At 34.2% G+C, this 6178-nt stretch overlaps 1 long non-coding RNA gene across 1 annotated transcript in view; it reads left to right on the plus strand.

Moving 5' to 3' along the window:
* The first annotated feature begins 3860 nt into the window (after window positions 1-3860).
* The window catches only part of LOC111742839, a 156126-nt gene continuing 153808 nt past the window's right edge, over window positions 3861-6178 (plus strand). Inside the window, exon 1 of the long non-coding RNA XR_002781499.1 lies at window positions 3861-4609. This is a non-coding gene — a long non-coding RNA (uncharacterized LOC111742839). The remainder of the gene's footprint in view (window positions 4610-6178) is intronic.

Genomic DNA, 6178 nt, shown 5'->3' on the forward strand with positions numbered 1-6178 from the left:
GTTGACTCTACCTGAAATGGATTTTTCTGTCAAATGTTATCACCAAGCTAACTACTTCCACGAATAATTTACTCGGGAGATTCTGTTCTGATACTGATTCCTGAACTAAGTTCTGGGATTTGTATTTCTCTTGAATATTCCATAAAGCCCAAGACTATGAGAGGCACATGATAGACTTTCAATATATTCTTGATAATCTATCACTTTTCAATGCAGGGAGAAACCAGTGTCCTCATTCCTCTTGTGACCTGATCAACGACCTCCACCCTCACCTCCACCCACCAAACATGCCCTCATCCCCTTCTCATGGACCTTGCATTGTCGTCCTAACTAGCAACTCCAGTTTCTCTCCATAATAGTCTAGGAAACCCCTTCTCCCCTGAAACTCCTGAGACTCATCCTTAGTATCACTTACAAATGTCAAGGCTTGGGCATCTGGCTTCAGCCTGCACTTCAGATTCTGCATGTCCATCCTTTGTGACCAACCCAAGTGTTTTCATTCTTTCCTATATTCTTATCAGAAACAGCATACTGTAATGGAAAGATGCCATTTTTAACAACCATATTATGAAAAATAGCAAACTTAGAAATAGCATCAAACATCTAGTCAGTATATAAATTTCAAGATGTCTCCTGTTCTTAATATTTTTGTTTAGTTTGTTTGAATCATGACCTATACAAGCTCCACACATTGTAATTGGTTAATATAATTTAAGTAATCCATAGATTCCCCCTTCTTTAAGGCCCTTCTTCTAGATAGTGAAATGGTGGACTCACCAGTGATATTTCATTTAAAGTTGTGGAATTCTTCTGTATTTTTCATGCCTTTAAAGCTTGGAATCAGAACGTGAAAAAGAGCATACAAATAGGAGTCTCTTAAGTTATTCTTTCAGGGATATCCTTGATGTACTACATAAAACATAAACACACTCTTACACATGTATATACAATGGATTTGCCGAGAGAAGCTAGGTTAAACTCTACATTTCAGGCAAAGAGAAGGATGTGCTAACCTTCAGGCCATTCTTAAATCAGTTTTCCTCCTCAATATATACTTTACTGTCTTCTCATTTTATATGCTCTCTCTAGACCTAAAACTGACCTTTTATGCTGTTACTCTTTAATAGTTTTCTATCAGTGCTCTAATGCCAAAGGCTGGCTAACCACTCATCAAAGATGCTGTAGAAGAGGTCTGGAATTAGGTGGAAAGTGGGCTCAGAGTTGACCTCTCTGTTGGTGAAGAGTCAGTTGATGGTAGTTTAAGAAACTATTGAACACTGATTTTATGCCTGCCCCCCACCCTAACATGTCTAAAACCATAAGTTCACTATGGCAATAATGTAGGCACCTACATTACACTGCCCAACAACAAGTGCTGTCTCAGGTACCAGACTGAGAATAGCCCAACTTGGCAAAGAAGTCCAGTATAATTAGGCTATCTCAATTTTTTATTCTCTGTGTGGGTGTTCAACATTCTCAGTGCTAACTTCTAACCTTTTATTGTTTAAACATAGAAACTATGGATTAAATGGGTCTCAGGAGTTTCATTCCCCCTTAAGAAAGGATCTATGCCTAGCAAAGTGTTTCTTGCAGTCTAAGATTTTTCTTTAAGTTATTTTTTACTACATATTTTTTACTACATATCAATCAAGTGAGCTTTTATCTGGACTCACAAACATAAGACACTTATTAAGTGAACCCAAGTTTTGTGGAAAATCTGGTCCTTGAATCAGGAAATAAGTTATGCTATTTACCATTTATTTTAAGAATAGTAGTTGGGTTCTAGGAAGAAACCTGATTACCTAGTAATGCTTCTAATTAGCTTTCATTCTAGTACCAAAAAATAAAAATTAGTAACTTAGTAAGTTCGACAGTAGTAATTTGAAAAAATATCTTTTGTTTCATATGTAAATGTTGTTAAAGGAATTTGTACATTAAAAATGAATAAACATGTTTTTTGCCTTTTTGCCTGATATAGTACATAGAGAAGCATCTTGGCAGACATGTCACTGGAGATCCCTGCAAATAGTGTGCCCGTGGTTCTCCAGCTCTGAGCTCTGCTAGCAGCTCTACCAGCAAAGTATTTCGTCTCAGGGTTACAACAGTGACTCTGCTCAGTCTTCAAGGAGTAAAAAGGTTGTACTGTGTTGTAATTGTCTTTTATTTTCTTTCATTATGAAAAAAAGCTACTGTCCTTCAGAGAAGAGCTTTTTATCATTTAAGATAATATTTTGGGATTGTGGGAGCAGAAAATAATGATTAATCAATTTAGTGGCTTTTAGCAAAAGATCTAAAATAACATGTACAAATTTTATTTATGTTAAAAAATAGAAATAGAAATCCCCTAACACAATGATATAATCATCCAAAAAAAAAGAAATCCAAGAGTAGTGTGCATTATCCTTTTGTAGTGGAAGCTCTGTAATTAAACCTTCCCTCCTTATCTTTTTCTTGGGGGGTGGGGAAGGGAGGGTGGCTTAATAAATTGTAACTCTGCATCTACTTATTGAGAGTAGTACAGTATGTTTCAACAGTATTTGAGTGATCTGAATACTCAAAAATTGTCATTCGCTTTAAGAACAAACAGGAACTCTTAAAATCTTCTTAAAAACTAGCTCAAGTACTGATGGGCAAATGGAAGCTCAAAACAATTGGGAAGAAAAATAAAGGTCACTCAGTAACCTTAGAAGACAAACTTATTTCTGAAAGACGAAGAACCCTGCTTACTTTGCAGTATTGAGCTAGTAAAATATTTGATATTTAAAAATAATTTTGTATTTTCTTTGATTGTTCAACTGAGTTAATTATGCTTCCTTCACTTCCTACTCCAAAGGGAATGTAATACCTTAGGCTTTTTGTGATTGATTTAGCATAAACTAAGAAAAATTTTCTTTTGATGCTATTTGCTTGGGCTAGAGTTGACATATTTGAGTCATACTAATTCTTTAAAAATGGAATTACAATAGATATGATTGATTCAATAAAAGGAAAAAGCATACATTTTTATATGAGCTACAACTTCGTTATTGCTATCAAGTACAAATGTGATTTTTCTAAAATAGACTTTGAAAGTAAAATTAATGCTAATGAAAACACATTCAGTTTAAGCATCTGACAGCCAGCTTTTCCTCTTCCTTAGCCTATTAGCCAGATACTGGGAAAAGAAATGTTTAAGACATTCGAGGAGTTCATAGTCTTGTTTGCAGAGAAAGATAGAAAATAATTAGGATGTGTTAAATGTGATCAGTGTACAACTGATGTACGTATGAAATATTGGAACTATTTACCTGTTTTTGACTCATGGCCCAAAATTGTTCATAGAAGGGAAGGAGCAGAGGATAAGTGATAGAATCTCTATATGTAAAAATACACACTCACACACACACACACACACACACACACACTGCCACCAGATGGTAAGTAACATGGAACTTAAGAGAATTTTTTAAAAAATTCAGGGATCACTAACTTTTTTCACGATTATTTAGATTCGCACTTTCTCCTGACACCTGGGCTTTTCATCTCTTATTGTGGAAACTAATTTTAGTTTTTGGTTCACTGTTGTCTCTTACTAATTGTACTGAGCATATGAAACCCTGATTAAACTTAAGCCCCTGTGTAGCAATAATATATAGATTTTGCTTAATCTTTTTGTTTGTTTGTTTTTACCATTATAATAGAACCAACTTACATTTGAAGTCCAAAGCCAGCATTTATTCATTTTGAGGTAGGATTGGTGATCATCCACAAGTGACATGGCTACTGGGAGTAACTACTGGTTGAGATGTTGAAGCCAGAGCTCCAGATGAGTGGCTGAAATAGAAATATCCTCCCGATAAACAAATTATAAAATGGTATTATTCTTTTAATAATATGGCAGAAATAATCCTTCTTGAAAATTATGACCTTGCCCTGAGAGCAGTGTTTGACTTGGATTGGCCACTGTGAATTCTAGTCTTATAACTGAACTTGTTAAAGTAATTTAGGCCACATTAGATCATGAGTAGAAACTATTTGGCTGCAAGTACAATATGCATAAAAAATAGTAAATGTTTATGTTACTTAAACTACAGTTGACCCTTGAACGATGCGGGGGCTAGGGGTGCTAATTCCCACCACACAGTGAAAATCTGCATATAACTTTTGACTCCCCTCAAACAGTTGTCCCTCAGCATCTGCTGGGGATTGGTTCTAAGAACCCCAACGATGCTCAGGTCCCCTGTATAAAACAGGACAAATCAATGCATACAGTTGGCCCTTGACATCCCAGCCACTGATCAAAAACAGTATAGGTATTTATTGAAAATAAATCTGCATGTTAAGTGGACCTGTGAAATTCAAATCTGTGTTATTCAAGGGTCAACTGTAATGCGTGCAGTGTTTTTTTTTTTTTTCTGGAATGAATAATAAAGCATTTTCCTCCCATCTAATTTTGTAATGTAGACAGTATATATTAACTTCCACTTTTGACCTCATAAATCACATTTTTATTTTTTTAAGCCAGTGAGAAGAATTCTTCATGATTAGACTCATCAACAAGTTTGACAGAATTGGGATATCCTCAACCTACGTTCCTGAGGAGGATATAACAATAATTATGGGACATGAGGTACAGCATCTTAAGTTACAAATTATTTTTCCAGATCTTATTTATTTATAATGAACTCACATTACCTGTCAAATAAGAATACTAATAAAAGTCAGGTAAATTGCTATTACAAAAAAATGTAATTTAGCATGTAACTGAATAGAATCTTAAATTTTATCAGTAATACCCAGAAACTTTATTTTAACATTATTTCCTTTTAAAAAAGAACTTAGAATATAGTGGGTCTGTTTCAAATATCTTTGTTAGATATTTTTTCTTGCAGAAAACAGCAATTATAATTTGCTGCTTTCTGGAAAAATTTTTTAAAAGGAGGTTCAGAAGAAAGGAATTTTGTCAAGATTAATAAGTTCAGGATAGGTTTATTGTAACAGGCTTTGTGGCATAGGTCCCCTAAGCAATTTATTGTGAGAATCCAGTGTATGCTATGTGTCAGAAATTAAATTGCCATCGACTGTCAATGAAATTTGGTATACCGTTAGTCTTAAGTACACAGGTTATCATATGTAAACCAGTCCAATCTTTGAAGAATTTTTTTTTAGTTGCTGTATAGAATTGTAGGACTGTCCATTTTACAGGATTTTTTTAAGCAACATCTTTAAAAATTTCTAAAAATTCTAAAACGTGTTTACTAAGAAAGTAAAAATTTAGGTGTTTTATGCTAAGTTGAAAACTTTATCAAATATGATGGAACCAAAAATATAATTAAGCCATAGCTAAGAAAAATCTACCTACATGAATAAATCTTTATTGAGTATGAATAATTTTTTTCTCGATGTACAGCCCCAATTGCACTTTTCTACCCAATTGGATAAATAAAAGCTAAGCTATAATTTAAGGTTTTTTTCAAAATAAAAATTCAGCGTATCTCAAGCTGGTTTTCTGATGTCATCTAACATTTGATTTGGAAAAGCCAACTTTTAATTAGGTTGACAATAATCAAAGAATGCAGCGGCTACAATGGTTACCATTTACTGCTATGTGCTAGGCATTATTTCATGTTCTTATATCTATCAACTTTAATCTAATAGTAGCATTGCAAGGTAATTATTATTAGCTTCATTTCATTGGTGAGGAAAGAAGCTTAAAGAGATTAAAGTGCCTTGCCAAGTTTACATAGCTGGTAAAGTTGCTCAACAGATATTTGAGAGCCTACTCTGTGTTGGCCCTGACACTGTGCTGGTTCTGAGACTGTAACAAGAAAGACAAGATCTCCATTCTAAAGGAGCTTACAATCTATTAGTAAAGTCCAGATTTGAACATAATGGTGTTGGATTCTAAAACTTTTCTTCTTGGTTTCCACACTCCCTTTTGCCAAGGACACTACAGAAGAGATGGATAAAATTGTTCCAGTGACACTTAAGAAAGTAGGGGGATGGAAACTACATATTGGAGTATTACAGGAAAGAAATATTGGTATATGAGTATCAAGATATGTCAAAGGAAAAACCCTAGGATCTAAATATATGGTAGAAAATAGAAAGCTTATGCTGTTTAACAGATTTGCTTTACAATCACCTGTAGATAACATGTAATACAATAGCAATGTACTTGCTGTTACATCAATAGCTA

Source organism: Pteropus vampyrus, unplaced genomic scaffold, assembly GCF_000151845.1.
Source record: "Pteropus vampyrus isolate Shadow unplaced genomic scaffold, Pvam_2.0 Scaffold102, whole genome shotgun sequence".
Lineage (NCBI taxonomy): Eukaryota > Metazoa > Chordata > Mammalia > Chiroptera > Pteropodidae > Pteropus > Pteropus vampyrus.